Genomic DNA, 18836 nt, shown 5'->3' on the forward strand with positions numbered 1-18836 from the left:
AGGAGAGGGACCGATGGCGGGCTTATGTGAGGGCGGCAATGATCTTCCGGGTTCCTTAAAAGCCAGTAAGTAAGTCCATTTCTTTTAATGGGAAAATACTGTTAGAAATAATTATTGTACATATATATGGTCCTATTAAAACAATGTTTTGTGCGTATTTGCATAGTAAATGATTTCATTTAGATGTGTCTTTTGAGATGGGCGCGTGCTGTAGCTTCGCGGTTATGGCTTTGAGTCACAAGTCGGAATGTCGTGGCTTCCGTTTCTGATTGGGGCATGGATTTTCACCATTAATCTAAGTCTTCCGGCTGGGATTCACGCTGCATTTAACAGAAATGCATACCAGGGTGCATGTTTTATGGAGTAAAGGCGGCAAGCTCATAGGACTGTCATATCTATTAAGAAACCTTCCGCTATTCTGGTCCTTCATGGACTTAATATGCATATACTGTATTTACTTTGCTTTTATATTTATTTATTTTATTGCTAGTATGTTTGAAATGAATACAAGTTAATAAATACTATGAAAGATAAGCTAGCCCACTCCTGAATGAGTAAGACTCGTGCTTAGGAGGTGATTCCAATACAGACAAAAATAAAATTAAAATTGAGAGTGAATACAGATTAAATAGTGTTTAACGTGTTTAAACCCAAACTATAAATTCAATACATTTTTTTATTTTATTTTTTTTTATTAATTTGGAGAGGATTCGTGGTTAAAATAATATGGAATAAAATTTGTTTAATAATAATCTGGGACCTTGACTCATGCTATGATAAAAAGCTGCAGTGGTTTTACATTTTGGTTCACACAAACACAGACAATTCATATTCTTAGTTCTATATTTATGTATATACCTTTCAAAGTTATTAAAATTTGTATGAAAATATTTTAAGAAAATAAAATAATGCGTTTGTTTAATATTGAAAACTTTGAAATGTTTAAACAACAATTCATTTGGGTAGTCTGTCTGTTTTTTTAAACAAATTTTTAATACTTTTTTCTGTAGTAAAATTAACGGATAAAGGTTGGATTTATAAGTTCCACCCCAACCTATAATACCATACATAATGAAATAATGCTAAATAAATTATACGTAAACAGTTAATTGACAAAATATTTCTCAGAACAACAAAGTAACAAAATGTTTTACGTAATTTATTACAAATATAATGAATATGATTATTCAATTTTAAATGATTATCAATAATTATACCTAAGTATTTAACTTAATTAACTTCATTAATAACTGAACAATTGCAATTTATATAAGAACAATCAGAATTATGCATTTTACTTTGTAGTATAGATGAAATTGGTTTATTACCTTTATTATTTAAAGAAAATGGGATAGCTATAGTTTTATCTTTATTAATTACAAGTGAATTTAAATCGAACCATTTTTTTATTAATTTTAAGCCGCAATTTGCATTATAATAAGTATCAGTCCAAGTTTTCCACTAAAATGTAAAACAGTATCATCAGCATACGAATATAAATCACCTTCATATTCAATATTATCAATAATAGTTGAAGAGCAGTAATGACGTTCGCAACCTTATAAAGGAAAAGAATTGTTGCAAAATACGTAAAACATATGAGGAAGTATGTGCTTTCATGGTGGCACTATTTTTTTTCCTTTGAAATGTTGATGATAGTTGGTCTTAAGAATATTTTTGAGATCAGAGCCATAAATCAATCATTTATAGATATTTTAAATGCAATTGTAATATCCTGCTGACCCCTTGAGAATAAAACTAAATAAAGGAAGGATACTGGATGAGATTAAATCCCTTACAGTAGGTCGTGCGTCTCAAGCTCTGCTAATCTTACACTTGAACGACAGTGTGTTTCTACTCGGACCTGTCTTTGATTTCGCTTTCAATTGAAATGGAGTTGAGCGCGTCACAAAGAAAACCTTAATTAAACTTTCAAGGCTAAACTTATTGAACTAATGAATTAATGGGAATTTGTAAGATAATTCTATGAAGTGGAATTAGTAATATCAACTTTATCAGTTGAATGTTATAAATATATGTCTAACTTCCACATCTGCGTGTAATACCAGTAGAATTGAATTCTAAGAGATGCTCAGCCTTTTCTTGACTAACTATGTAAAGTATGGAAAAGTAAAGCTAATTACTGATTTCAGTAGGAAGACTGTCTTGATTCCTTTCATCTTTGAAAAGCCGAAATAGGGGACTTCCGCGAAGAAGGAAATGTCTTCAACATTTTGGAACTTGGTAGGCCTACTGTGTTTCTCCTGCAGGGCACTGCGTTGTAAACTAAAGGGAGTATTATTTTCACTAGTCTGCACCATGGGTTCTTCTTCGGTATGTACTTTTAGTTTTCTAGCACTTTGTTAGAAAAAATTACACACATTGCTACACAACTAGCACAAATTGTACTTCATATTACCCTAGATCATATATAAAACAGATTGATCAAGCTTATATTAAATTTAGACGCAACTGGAAAATAACGGACGCTATGCGTCGCTAGTGTCGAGAAATGAGCTTGCAATAACAAACACTAGATGGCAGAGTATCTGAACAGTACATAGAGTAATACGACTGTGGGATGACTTTTTTACGTCATGCCACCTCCAAATTTCTTTCTCATTGTAATGTGAGGTTATGTTACAATAAGACTTTGATGTGTCGCTAAATTGTAGTATACAGAAGCTTGTTTTACCCAAATTCATCAACACACATAGATGACATTTTGGTACATGGCTGATATAATGTTGTTTGCGTTCAATATATAATCTGTCATCATTTGATGTACGAAATCTAATTGTTTTTAATTTTCAGTATACAATACCTCCCTAGCAACAATTATCACAAAATACTAAAAAGAGCAGATTTGTCTGCGTTTGTTGAATGCACATCATGATGCTCACGAAAAGGCACTAATTTATTTTGTGTGAACAAGATTACAAATTTTGAATATGAAGGAAAAGCAGGTATCCCTCTTCTGAAATTTATCCGAAAGGGGAAGAATTACAACTCCCTCCCCCAAACATGTTTCCTCTTTTCTAGGCCTATATGTTTTAATTTTACAGGTGTATTATATGATGCGATATGGAAGCAGATAAATAATAACTGTACGTTTCTCGTCCACATTAAATTCAACGTGTTCATAACGTAGACCTGATATATTGCTTCATGTAGGCTACACAGCTGGCAGTGTTCTTTTTACGAATAAGCGGTCGTACTAATCATTTTCTTTTCATCTGAACTATTGCTAGAATATGCATTTGTGTTTTTATTTGCTCTGTATGTTGTTAAATAACTACTGAACATCGTCTTTGGTTAACAAATTGTTCTAGTATTCGGTTTTATATCAGTCTTACGGTATTGAATTATGTCCATAACGTGGGCGAGATATTATCAGGCTGGAAAATTCGCTCTGAATGCATTTTTTTACACAATTTTCTAATTTTCAGCACATTTACGATACCCTGTGCGGTTTCTCTGCCAATGCAGAGTTAATTGCAATATACGGTAATTCTGTTATTTTCCTGACACTTTTATATCCGTTCTCAAACGTACTGATTTAGATTCTTTACCCTACTGTAGGTATTTTGCTCTCTACAAATCATCGTTAGTCAAATGAAATAGCCTATAATAGTTGTTTGCAACGAATTAGTAGACAACCTCAATCCCTCCTGACCGCCTCCCTTACGAATTTCTTTCTCACTTTAATCAAATTTACTTTATACTGGTCCTTAAATTACTGAAACTAGTGCTGAGGTAGTTACGGTGATTTCTGAAGTGAAAATCGTTCAATTTATAAGGGTGAAATCAAAAATAACTTTTGTAGCCTTTCCTTGTCCTTAATTGGAAATTTGAGTAACTTCATATGACGACAATATTTCTTCCTTCTTCTACAGTTAACATAATCGCAGATGGGCATTTCTAAATGAAGTTTGTTACACAGAAACCTTTGAGACAATATTGACACTTGAAGTTCTTTATATAGTTCATCTATAAGAGTTAAATTAGCGCTGAGGTAGTTTCCTTCATACTCAGCTTATTCACCTTACATACATGAGTCTGTAACAGGTTAGGTTTGGTCAGTGCTGTCATGGTAATTTTTTTCTTGGCCATACACCCCACCCCTTGTTTTCTCCCTTGAAATATATTTTACTCTCCTCTCTCTATTTCTCCAATTGTCATTTAATTATTTTTTTTAATATTAAAGAAGAAGTAAAGAAATTGTTTTGCTTTACAATTTAATTGTACAAGTTTGATTTAAAGAATACACCATGTAGCACCACCATGGATGCACACTTGTCTCGATGAATCTTGGAGTGTATATTTGCAGCACTTCTTGTTTTTCAACCATTATTTTATATAATTCTGGATTCCAGTGCTGAAGAGGTGGATAATTTTTGTTTATGAACATCAAACAAAATGGCCTACCGGTAGGTACAGTAGGAACAGGAAGAGATGATCTAAGATCTGTATAGATCTCCACGTACAAAACTTAGGCACCCATATGCCGTATGGCTCCTTACAGACAAAATTTTCATTTCCCCATACGATTAATTAAAAAAAAATTGTAGGTTCCATACGATATATGGCCTCGTGTGGCCTCCATGAGAGCACTGGGGTCAGTTAGTTTAGGCACTTTTACACCTTGCATATACAATCAAATGCATCTCCACAAAAAAATTCCTTATAAATTGAACGGTTTTCATTTCAGAAATCACAGGAACCGCTTCACCCAGGTAAGTAGTTAGCAGTTAATCATTTCAAAGCTCTTGTTATATTATGAAATAGCATCACACAATGCTGCCAAAATAAATGTTCCCAGTGTTAAAATTACAGAGTGTAAATTTCGCTTAGGACAGTTTTTGCTCTGGAAAATTAAAGGAAACAAACAGTATATCAAACCAGCAGCTGAGACACAAAGCACCTGAAATTCGTTCTTTCTTATTTACCAGCAACAGAAGTACCGATATCAGATTTTTTGCAGAGCTAATATCAGAGGCCCCTCCTATTAGAGAATGTTTTGAATATTATTATATTCTGGAAAACTACATTGGCACATCAACCTCCCCTTCCCCCGCCTGAATTCTGGGCTGAAGCACGAAAATTTCGAAATGTACAAACTACAGATGCGGCAGAATATTACCACAATGGTCTTCAGCAAGAATTTTGTAAGACATATCCAAATATCTTCATGGTCATTATATGTACAGTATTAAAATAAAATATATACTACATGTGAAGTACCTACTAAAAATGAGAGAAATAGAAATGGGAAGGACAATAAAAAAAGTGGAATGGACAAACACTAAGAAACTATTCATCTTGAATAAGTATGAACAATAAGACACTTTTTTTTGGTGTTAGTGGTACAGAATATGAAATTAAGTTGCATCAATAAGTTTTTTGAGTTTAGCATTACTTTAAGTATTTATTGTCCCCCTGTTGGAAAGATGGAATTACTTTGTTTGAAACTTGATGAAATTTTATTGTACCTTAACTCAATTTATTAAGGTACAATAAAATTCAAAATAATAACTGCAGACCATTTTAAAATAAATCTGTTGGATGTAAATTATTTCTTAATTTATTAGGACCATAAAGGTATTGTTACAAGCGATAGATTGAATCATTTTTATCTTAATAATTTAATGTAGGATGATTATTTCGGGAATTGTTTGCTCTAAATTGTGAGGATATTTTAATACTTTTTTAAAATATAAATTTGGAATATGTTTCCAGTTAGTAAAGAGTAATTCAGAGAGACAGAGGTCTCAAGCATATTTATTGACACATGCCAGAATTATTAAATATGAAAAAAAGAGTTCTTGCACTAACATACTGTTTATAAAGTAACCAAATCTTAAGAAATACAGTATATGTACTGGTATTCTATATAAAGGCATAGGAGTGAATATAAATCTGTTTTAAGGAATTCCTATTTAATATTCCTGCTATAGGAACATGACAAAATAAATACAACGCAGCATGGAAGCTAATTCAACTCTTATCGAGTATTGTTGATGAGATGTGTTATGAAGGTAGACCGAATCATTCAATATAAATGTATAAATAGGACGAATAATAATAGATTAATTTCAGTGTATGTAGTATCAAAACTGAAAGTGGTAACTAGTCTATGAATGAGGTCTTAACAAGTATAAATAAAATGGACTCTTGACAAAAGACACACATTTGGCTTCAGTAATAACTAGGACTTCAAGGAATTTATGGTAGCTCACCTGTCAGGCAAAACTCTGAATAGTCAGCATTGTCGAACTATAGAAGCGCGATTAAAAAGTATTTTTTTCCCCAGCCATTACATATGATTGCTTTTTTCAAGTCCCGGTAATAACATTATTAAATTAATTATCCCACATATTTGGGTGGTGCCTTTCTTTGTTTCTGACATAATTTATGAGAGTTTCTCTTTTACACTTCAATAGAGAAATACAACTTTCAGTGGACAATGAACGTGTAACTCTAATGGAACTCTAAGAACCACAGCATTAATGTTTTCTTCTTTTCTTTCATGCCCTTTAATTTTTGTTGCAGATAATATCATGCTATTGGATAATTATACATGCACCTTTCTAATAAAATTGGCATATATTTCACTGGTCTCAGAAGTAAAATTAAATGTATAATAGCTTCTCGGTGCAAAATATTTACTGAACATTATTGTAGGATTTGAATAGAAATGTCACTTCTCAGGCAAGGTTATTCGTGAATGACTGTATAATATACAGAAAAAATTAGTGATAAATCTTATATCACCGCCTTGCACAACTAGCTTGACGTTATTGAAAACTGGACTACAACAAATAAAATTGAAATCAATGTGAGCAAAAGTAAATCAATATGTATTCTTCTGTAAAACACAAAATTAAATTCGTCTCATATACCAATTAAATGGATCACCAGTGTCACAAGTAAACACTTAGGTACTGTATATATTTTAGTAACAAACTGGTTGAAATAAGTCACTAATATTACAAGGATAGCCTGGAAAACACTACATTTCTTTATGCGTATTCTTAAGAAAGCTAACCGAAAGTCAAAAGAATTAATGTACATAACCCATGTTCGGTCCACTCCTGTGGAGTAATGGTAGGCACATCTGACCGTGAAATGAGTGGGCCCGGGTTCAAATCCTGTTGGGGGCAAGTTACCTGGTTGAGGTTTTTTCCGAGGTTTTCCCCAATTGTAAGGCGAATGTCATGTGATCTATGGCGAATCCTCAACCTCATCTCGCCAAATATCATTTCACTATCATCATTTCCATCGAGGCTAAATAACCTAGTAGTTGATACAACATCGTTAAATAAACAATTTAAAAAAAGACGTCAGATAAGCAGAGGAAGTTACAAAAGCTTGTAGTGGCGAAGAATTTAAAGCGTCTGTGTTGTTAAAAAAAAGGGAAGTACTACAAATGGCAGAAAAAGTGGATAGCCTATATTGATGTATTTGTTACGTGAAATTACACAGGAGATATTACCACATATAGTTGTAAACAACCGTGGATATCTTAAATCTGAAAGTGTACTTTAGTGTAATTTTTTTTATTGGGTTATTTTACGACGCTGTATCAACATCTAAATTATTTAGCGTCTGAATGATATGAAGGTGATAATGCCGGTGAAATGAGTTCGGGGTCCAGCACCGAAAGTTACCCAGCATTTGCTCGTATTGGGTTGAGGGAAAACCCCGGAAAAAACCTCAACCAGGTAACTTGCCCCGACCGGGATTCGAACCCGGGCCACCTGGTTTCGCAGTCAGACGCGCTGACCGTTACTCCACAGGTGTGGACACTTTAGTGTAATCAAATGTTGCTTTGTATAATAAGAACTGTAGGCACAGTGCATACGGTAAATCTCTATATGCATTTGAAAAGATTAGTAATCAATTTGACAGAAATGTTCGTGTGTCACAATATAATTTGTAATATTTTATTTGTTAATGGCACTGTTATTTTTATTAAAGTATGCGATTTAGCAGTTACATGTACTTCACAAATGTCTTAATTGTTTCAAAAACAACTAAATGCATTTATGACATTTGGCACAATAATATGAACATTTTCCATTTTGGTAATAAATTAAGTGGCAAGAAAATGTTCATGTGTCACACCATATAATATTTTTTACATTATTAATTATTCCTTTTCATTATGATTTTCTGTTTATATTTTGGAATGCTTACGTTAAAAAACAGTGATGTGTCTTTCATGAACTCTTAAGTATTTGATTAAGTATCCTGTGAAGATCATAGTTACTTCGAAAATGTTACGTGTGTGACTATGGAATGACCCATCAGTATTGTTAGTATTGTTACAAATTACAAAACCTGAAACTGTTAGAATGGGATCAGGAGTAGTGACAAAAAATGTAATGTTGTAGGCCTACATCAACATGACTATTTTAATCCAGTTTCTAATAGTTTTTAAGGTTTGAAGGCCTTTTGAGGTAAACACTATTGAACATGTGAGGGAAGGGCTATTTCTTGGTAATGGATTAGGCCTGTATATTTTATAATATTATTAACTATATATTGTTAAAGTACCTAGTAAATATCGTAATATGTATATTATATAATACTGTAAACGAGACAATATCACAGGCTGCAAACTAGATTATTCTTGTTTTTGTATAATTATACGAACATGTCTGAAATAAACAAGACTACCATTGGTTAGGTTAGGATAGGATTACTTATATATTGTAATCAGGCTATATGCACAAATTTTCCAATATACTACTATCATAACTAAATAGGTAATGTTAACATTAATTTTCATGTTTTGTGGTGCAAATTAAAATAATTCAAAGTAAAGTATAACAAAACTCCGACAACATTATAATTATGAACGTCAAATTCTCTTATTTTATTTATTTTTCAGTGTTTAGTCCCTTATTTCCCATTGTTCTTTGGATTTATCATTAGTGAAATATCAATTAACGAATAAATTATGTTATACACTCAGTTGATAATATAAATAATATTCACGACAAATATATAAAAACAGAAGAGATAACGAATCATAATTTAGCCCACCGATAACTTTATAACATGGTCTAAAAATTCTAGGTATACTGGCTTTGCGCGAGACTCTGCATTGTATTCTATTCAATACAAAGGCGTACTTTATCTTATCTCTCCGCTTCGCCCACGTGACAACTATAATTAGAACTCCCTCGTTCCGAACTTGCCTAGGTCATATAGGCCAATAATATTTATCCATGGTCATTAATTGTCGACAGTAGAATATCTCGTAAGCAAGAAATAATCGATTTAGACCGACCAGACCGGTTCAGAGTTCGTGTCTCGTGATGGTGTTGGTCATTGTGCCATCTGTTGACAATTATTGAACTACATCAAGCCGGCCTCGACTGCAAACCCTAAAGCCTATATAAAAGAGCTATCTGTTAGTATATATGATCTAGGATATTACACAGTTTTTTTAATATGCCATGAGCCGGATACGCCGGCTCAATCGGTGAAGTTGCGTCTCGTCCAGTGAGCCTAGGTCGATGGCATTTAAGTATGTTTAAATGCAACAGGTTCATGTCAGTAGATTTACTAGCTGCAGTTGCGAGCGTCGTTAAATAAACCATACTTTAATTTATATGACGTATTCAATATATCGGTGAGGTTAGGTTTCTTTAATATACATGAAATTTCAGTATTAGTATGATTAAACACCCTTATCCAGTCAATTTAAATTAAATTATTAAGTGTTAATAAAATGAATTTGAACCAAAGCCTTCTTGCTGTCATACTTACTTACAAATTGGCTTTAAGAGAACGCAGAAATTCATTGCCGCCCTCACATAAGCCCGACATCGGTCCCTATCCTGAGCAAGATTAATCCAGTCTCTAGAATCATGTCCCACTCCATAAAATCCATTTTAATATTATCCTCCCATCTATGTCTTTTCCACCAGGTCTCCCAACTAACACTATACGCATTTCTGGATTCCATACCCTGCCCAGGCAACGCTGATATAACCTCTGCAGTTGCGAGCGTCGTTAACTAAACCATAATTTAAAAATTTTAAAATTTAAAAATTTTCTCTTTTTATGAATAAAGAATCCTGTTCCAAATTGGTGTTAGGCCATTCTCATCTAACCTCCCAGAAAGTCTATTCTATATCTAGCTAGTTCTTTTGCTACTAATGTCCTGTTCTGTAAAGACTGGTGCCATTCCAAGTACCAAATCTCATCTTATTTCTTTGCCAAAGAATCAATCCCATTTCGAGGCTTATGTTGGGGTTTCTAACAAGCTCTTTTTTACTGTGATGGGTTGTTAGTCCTTCGCCCAACCCCCAAGCTGGAGGACCACCCCTTATCGGCTGTCCACGACTGCTTATTCAATATATTCGCAGCTACCATTCCCGGTGGTTCATTGCTTCAAACGAGCGTAGAGCGCACCGAACATGCAACCACAGTAACCAATTAAGTTTTCTGACAGTCATAATGAAAGTAAATAAATTGTCAAATGTAAGCAGTTGTGGAAATATCGGCTTGATACTTTAAAATTTATAGGTACAATAGCGGCGACAAAAGGACGAGAATTAATGTAGTGGAGACAATGTTTGAGATATGGAAGGTAAGATTTCCTTATCTGCCGGTTGGTTTAAAAAACAAACTCGACAATGTCCCAAATATAATTTATTGTTGCCTGTGCAGAGCTTCACAATTCGAGTTCGGAGAAAATGACAACTTACCACAAGATGATCCAAACGTAATGACTCTTCCATATGAATCTGTGCCTTGAGCCGTGCCCACGACCACGACCTAGTACGTCACTTCATCCGTCAGAGCGCTCTCAGACGTCACAGTATAGATAGCGCTATTAATCCCTTCATTTGTTCTTTCCAAATAACCCTATTGGCCGGTTCATTACGTCTCACGAAGACAGAGGGGGAGAGAGTTTACCTGTTTTAATGGAGATACACGGAGCGTCACTCGGGTTCCGGTACGCGGCAGATACACTTAACAAGATTTAGGCTCTCGTACGCGGGAGATATACGGAAACAGTTGGCTCAGATTCAAGCTCTCGTCCGCGGCAGAAACATTAACAAGACTTAGGATTTTGGTACGCGGCAGATATAGACAACGTGACTCGGGCCTTGTACGTGTTGGAGATAGATCAGTGGAGTAGTTAAATTGCGTCGTGTGTGTTTGGGATTTTAGTGGATCGTAGTTTGAAACATCGCTTGCTAGTGATACGTCTTGGGGGCAAGTTTTATTATTTGCTTTGTGTAACATATTTGTAAGATATATGTGTTTGAGGTAAATTGCTTTGGGGATTATGTAATGAGGTTGATTTGAAACGTGAGTTCATGTTCCGAGACGGTCAGAGTGATAGAGCAGCGGTTACGGTCTCACATATTGTTTTAGTGTAATACCTGCTCCATTTGATTATTGGCTTTCCTTCGCCGCTATTTTGTTATTATATGCGTCGAGTTTGTTGCTATTTAAATGGTCGTTGAGATTGGAATTATCGTCCGTTTACTTATCACGTGTATCTGTCTCCATCCCTCTCTCTCTCCGTTGGGTGTTCATTTTGTAAAGTGCAGAGATTTGTGTTAGTGCAATTTGCACAGTTTATGTGAGCAATATGTGCAATGGGTAATGTATAGTGATCAGTCATGTAATGCCTTATGCTGGGTAGAGTTTCTCTCTTATTGAGTGTACATGTATTTATAGTTTGCTTACTCAGATTGAGTGGTATCTATGGTCGTATGGATCATGTATTAAGTTAAAGTGCTGGCTGGGTGTTGTGTTCAGATTCGTACTCAGATAGTTAATATATATATATATATATATATATATATATATAGAGAGAGAGAGAGAGAGAGAGGTTCATGAACATATGCTAAATAGGTTAGTCACTGATTGTCGAGAGACGGCCATATTAGATTGTTTCATCACTCATAAGTGTGTTGGCCTCAGCCTTGTGGTACTTACATGATTTACATATCCTGGGGATATCATTTCAGATTAGTTTGTCCTATTTTCACTCACCCATTTCATATTTATTGTTATCTCATTTTCCATTTATGTACATTGTTACTTATTATTGTTAATTATATTTGTTTTACAAATTCACGCTATTCATTTCTAAAAGTCTTCCACTGCGCACATCCAATCCTTCCAATGTGCCGTCCACCTGGCGAATCAGCCAATATAAGAAAGATAAAGAGTAGGAGTGGATGATCGTACCGCCGCCTCCACAGCCTGTTGCATCATCTGCACAGCAATATTCGGTTTGGCTTTCAGGGAGAACTGATTAACAGAGTGTTTAGAAGGCTTGATGGTAAAATTTAAATGAATTTCACAATTAGTTTTAATGTATTTCACTGAAGCAAAATATTTATTCTTTTATGTGATTTACCAAAACATTTAAAATATAGATGATTTGTAATATCAACAATGAATACTATGAAGTTTTATGCCATAACCGACGCTGAAGATCGGTAGCTATCTCCTCACGAGCTGCTTGTTCTTGCATCGGCTAGTGTTTTGCCACAATTCTGTGTCCAACCTCTCCCCCTTTGCCTTTCACGAAATCATAGTCTCTCTGTATTCCAATTTCTCCTTGGGGCTGTTCCGTAACTCCTACTGCATGCTCAATAACGAAAGCCGAATTACAACCATGAACTGGCTCCTGAATTGTTTCTTTCTTACTAAAAAGAAAACTCCTCCTGAGATTGAAGTAATTTATCTGGATTTCATATGGACAAGCGGTATTTGTTTATGAGCTTCCGATCTCAGTTGCATTATTGACCTGTAAAATAATAATAAATTCACTCTGTTCCTTCAAAAGTACATTCCTGCGCTTTCTTGTGTGATCCGTTTATGCTGATGGAGTTGCCGTCGCTGTTGTTTGAGCTGCAATGAGTTGGATGGACCAGCAGTAGAGGGGATATGTCATCGGAAGGATTTGGTGCAATACGTGCTCCCTCTACTTCCTATGCAAACACAACTGCAATGTAAACAATATATACACTATGTCAACTGACTAATGATGTTGTGTAGAATTTATTCTTCCTCATCCTATCACTTGTTAGGTATAGTTATCTATTACGGACTCGCTTCATGTAAATATGATTTGATAATTTTATTTATTAACAAATAATAGCTAATAGGCTAAGAAGCAAATTAAATGTTCCAGAAAGAATGTTGAATGTAATACTGCTTACCTTCTAGTTCACTCGCAATCATATCGGAGTCAACTGCTCCCGGAACTTGGACCATTGTGAGAGGGATTATTTGTGCTACAGGTGGATCAATGTCCTTCATATTTTTACTAGAAGACCACCCCGTGTAGCCATCACTGTTTGACGTTCATTGGTCAAAACATTCCGTTGGTGACATTTGATGTTCGTCCATAGTAGCCTATCCGTAGTTGTTTTCCAAATCTCTGTAATCATTATAACCAAATTACAATAAAATTTCGCATAAACGAACGTCATAATTTTATTTCTTTCTTTATGTTATAATATATACTTTTCAAAGAAACTATTGTATTAGGCTTACTTACATGTTCCACAATATGTAACGACGAATAGAATTCTTCTGCAATCGTCTGTCTTCAAAAAACTGCGTCGGTCTTCTTATTCTCTACAATCTTTGAATATTTTAGAATAATCTCCTTCAATACAATCATCTTTCTGTATATAACTGAAATATTTTCTTTTCTTCTTTTCGTACATTACATCAATCATTTTATTGTATCCTACAGAAGCTATGCCTTTAGCAGCACTGCAGCACTGCTACTTACAGACCTGTTACTAAATACCTGTTACTAAATCTACGTATTACTCTGTGAAAAGGTTTATAGTATATATATATATATATATATATATATATATATATATATATATATATATATACACTTAGACTTCAACAAACAAAATTTGATAACACAATCTCAAGGGAAAAAATGGAACTCTCTGCATCAAAATCCACAGTTAATTCCCGATTTACCACGAAAATCGTCTGTTGCTGCATTTAGATTGGCAACAGGCCATGATTGTTTGGCCAAACACCTGCATAGAATTGGAATATATCAGTCCCCTAACTGCCCATTGTGCAACTCAAACCAAGAAATGGATTCGGAACACCTCAAAATCTGTGCTTCAGTGGCTGGCCATGATAATATATTTGAAAAATATTGGAGTGCAAGAGGTCAAATGACTTTATTATCAAACGCCTGGCATTAGAAAACAACAACAGAAGCTATGCATACAATATGCTGTGTGACAAGGCTATTCGTTGTCTCTAACAACAATTTGAAGATACACGTCCCATTCTAAATTTAATCTGAAATGCCCTTTGAGATGCTTTAATGAACCCATTTGCCAGTATTTACGAACGAAGAACACGCGCTCTTCAATTGTGAACATTGTTAATCCCTAGACATTCGAGTCAACATTACCAAGATGCAGTGTAGCAGAACAGAAATCAGTCAAGGTCACTGTAAGAGTCCAAAGCTATTGCGAGGGATTAGATCAGTGATGTCAACTGATGTCCATAGGAGCAAGCGCGCGCTTTAGAGCCCAGGAGAGCCTGAGCGCTTTACAGCGAAAAGGAAAGAGACAGACGAAAGAGGTAGTATATGTCGCTTGGTCAAGCTATATACAGGGATGGCCAGCACTGATTCAATAGATAAAGGGAAGAGAACTTATTAAAACTGTATGGATGTTAATTTTTAGATTTGTCTGAGAAGTATATTTTCTCAACATTTTTACAGAAAAGTGAAATTTTCAGATATGTTTGTTTAGTAGCCTTACAGGTACTAAAACAATATTTTCGTAAATCTAATATATCATAAATACGTATTACTGAAGATAGTGTATTAAAATGTTTCAAAATATTCGCATGGAAAATGTTTTTAAGGAAATGAATTAAGAAAGCAAATACTGTTATATCACAAACAAAAGATACGTGCCTATTTGTTGGTAAAACGTCAACTCTATAGCTTCAGCAGATTTCGAGGTAATTTAATATTCTGATAACAGAAAGTTGCGCACCAATATCACCTAAAAGCAGAATACGGTATGAGTTTTATTATGTAATATTAGTTACAGTTAAAACATATAGCTAGACAACTTTGCTTTGTACTATAATATTGTATTGATTACTTTTATAAGGCTAAAGATACCATCAATATCAATTTCAACGTATCATGTCATATTCAGTGTCTTTCTTTGGGATAACACTTTCTTTATGAATGATGTGTTTAATTCACTTAGTACAGTATAGTTGTAGTTATTGTGGAACTTGTGTGAATATTCCTTCTTTACTCTTGCACGACGTCAAGGTCAGAAAAATGCGCTTGCTTTGACATCACTGGGTTAGATCCTATTTTACATTGTTGAAGACTAAAGTTAGGGGCCTCTAACGAGGGAATCACATTGTAATAGCCCTGTACTACCAGTTATGCTACAGTTTCTTTTCTTCTGTATGTACACTTTTATTTCTGCTACTGTTGCACTACTGTCATTAATAACACTGCCACTATCTCTATAACTTCTTATAATGCCTATAAATGTGACTAATACTGCTGATAATTCAACGGTATGGCTGTTGTAATTAAGTGGCATTTCGTGGTAGGTTAGTGTACAGAAATGCTAAACACCCTCACATTCAGTATTGATATGTTAAGTGCAGGGCATACATTACTACAAACACGTCACTCCCCATTACGCATTAATGGACACTGCAAACAATCCTCAGTAATTGTTGGCGTGGCAATTACGACCGACTCCAATTCCTGGCTTCGCTTGTAGCCCTACCTCTAATGACGTTGCACTGTTTAATGGAACTCGCAGAAAAAGAGACAATTTAATGTGCTGGCTTGTATTTGGAGCATTCAGTGTTCTGTCGAACAGCTATGTATGTCACCTTACTGGGTCGGAGATTTGAGTTTAAATGCTTGCCGGGGTTGGTAAAGTCAGTCCCTACCGTGGAAAATGGGGTAAACTGAGACCCTGTTAAAAAAAAAAGGTGTGTAGGTAAACTGAGTCCCTTACAAAAAAGATGTATAAGTAAACTCAGTCCCCGCTAAATTTCGTCACGACAAAATCTTACCTACGAATATTTTTCAGACTTGCAACTGACAACCAAATAGTACAAATAATAGGCCTAGTTGATCGGTGTGGTTTAAATTGTCACATATTACGGTTGACAAACTGTATGGTACAAACATTTTATCACTTCACTTTAAGTACGTCAAGGACAGTCATGTCAATTGATGCCCATAGGAGCAAGCGTGCGCTTTAGAGCTCAGGAGAGCCTGAGCGCATTACAGCGGAAAGGAAAGAGACAGACGATAGAGGTAGTATATACCGCTTGATCGAGCTACAATATATACAGGGATGGCCAGCACTGATTCAATAGATGAAGGGAAGAGAACTTATTAAAACTGTATCCATGTTAATTTTTAGATTTGTCTGAGAAGTATAAGGGCATTATAAGAATGTAAATTTTAATTTTAATGCTCATTTTTCACAAGTTTGTTTTTTTTTTATTCAAAAGAAATATTTTCTCAACTTTTTTTTATAGGAAAGTGAAACTATTGTTACATCATAATCAGAAGGTATGTGCTCATGTGTTGTAAAAATGTCAGCTCTATAGCTTCAGCAGATTTCGAGAATATAATTTAATATTCTGATGACAGGAAGTTGCGCACCAATATCACCTTAAAAGGATAATGCGATAAGAGTTTTGTTATGGAATATTAGTTGCAATTAAAACATACACAGCACTTAGGTTACTTTGGTTTGTACTGTAATACTGTTTTCATTAGTTTATTGATTACTTTTATAAGGCTAAAGATACCATCAAGTTCAATTCCAACTTATCATTTCATACTCAATCTCTTTTTTTGGGGGGGGGGATATCACTTTATTTATGAATGATGTGTTTAATCCATTTAGTACAGAATAGTTGTACTATTATGGAATTTAAGTGAATACTCCTTCTTAACTCTTTATTATGTTATTAACATTTGAAACACAACTGCTATATTAAGAAATTGGTGTTAGTACTTTTGTTTTACAGACAATATAGGGTAGACTGTATAGTTATTGACACATTAAGCACTTTTCTTTATATTTCTCTCCTGCAATTCTTTATTTTCAGTAACTAAGGTGTTTTACATTTTGTTACTAGTTCTAAAGAACTTCTGTGTTATCTTGGGTGAGTCAGATATTTTCAAATACATTTTAATGGTCATTAATTGATTAATAAATGAAAAATTACAAGAGAGTATAATTATTGACACTTATTAGATAGATATTGACATCTTTGATACAGTTGTTGACACAAAAATATTTTATTTACATCCAGACCTAGCCTAGCTATTTTTAAGTCCACTTTTACACAAAATGAAATGAAGGACATTTTGACTACATTACACTTACAGTACATAATAAATGATGTAGTCTATCCACATAAAGGTCAAGAACTGGTTATGAGAAATGAACATAGAATCCTACATACGATCATGTAGAATGTCATCCATAAATGTTTTGCAGTGGTCATAATAGTGAATACTACTGTCGGAATTTGATGTTGAAGGGAGATTTGAGAAACATTAATTGTCATGAAACACTTTTTCACAGAAGTCACATTTTCTTCCATCATTCTTTACATCTGCTGCACATTTAAAACATAGTCCATCTAAAGTGGATCTTTGTTTTTTCTCTGAAATATTGAATACAATATCATTTTGGCTTGTCAGATTCTGAAATTTCGTTGTAGCTTCGCTAGAGAAAAGTTGTCTCCTGACTACCTTAGTTTTTTCTCGTACCTGATTCGCAGTTTCATTTTTTTTTCTGTAGAATTTCATTCCATTTAGCTATTTTTTTTTTACTTTCTTCTACCCGATTTTCAGTTACAGTCTTCTTTACGTTTTGTTTCTGTAAACCTTTGTTCTCTTTTCGGACTGCTTTACTTATTTATTTTTGTTTTTTTTCTTCTTTCTTTTCTTCTCTTTTTCTCTTCCTTTCCAATTTCTCTTTTTCTAATTTAAGCTTCTTCTTTTCTTCCTCATTGTGTAAATGCTGCCATTTGAAGTCAGTACAAAAGGCATTCTTTCAATATTTCTTTTCCCCTTCCTCTTAGGGGTATTTGGCCATACAAGAATATCTGACAGTGGTGATTTACACTGGTTATTTTGTGTTGGTAGTCTATTATCAAGCAAAGCAGGGTTATCATTTACAGATCTTTGAATTGATTTTGATTCACCTATTGATTGATTTGCATCTGAGATGTACTTTTCCTCTTCGAGTACAGAAACATTATCTTCCTCTTGAGTCAAATTTCTTTCTTTGTTCCCATCATTCTCTGCTGGTAATTGTGTTTCCAACATTTCAGTCCGAATTTCATGGGAAGATACGAGCTCCATCCATATTGTAAACAACATTTTAAACTCTTAATTCTCCCAAGTACAGATCTTGTTGTTTCTGTCTAGAGACTCAAATTTTGAAAGCAAATGTTCACCAATAATTTCCTTGAATCTGTTGTATGTGAGAACAGAGTTGGATGTTCTCTGTTCATTGATATCTCTACTAGGTAAATCATTTCCATTGGCTTTTATTTTATTGCTGTCACCCAAACATGTTGAATAATCTATAGCATTGCTATCCCAAGGATATAGACCACAAGTCTGAAACCTTTCTGCAATGTTTCAGCCTTTATTTGTGTCTTCACCAGGATTGCAGCAAAGAATTCCTTGGTCAATGCTTGTGATGGGTGTGCCCTTCGCCGTTCTAACACACCAGACTTCCATCTACACTTAAGGGGGAAAGAAAGCAGATACATCT

The 18836-nt window shown here is 34.4% G+C and overlaps 1 protein-coding gene across 5 annotated transcripts in view; it reads left to right on the plus strand.

Annotated features, from left to right (window-relative positions):
* The window catches only part of Tpst (tyrosylprotein sulfotransferase), a 1264187-nt gene that overhangs the window by 751342 nt on the left and 494009 nt on the right, over positions 1-18836 (plus strand). The window lies entirely within an intron of this gene.

This window comes from Periplaneta americana, chromosome 16, assembly GCF_040183065.1.
Source record: "Periplaneta americana isolate PAMFEO1 chromosome 16, P.americana_PAMFEO1_priV1, whole genome shotgun sequence".
NCBI classification, from domain to species: domain Eukaryota; kingdom Metazoa; phylum Arthropoda; class Insecta; order Blattodea; family Blattidae; genus Periplaneta; species Periplaneta americana.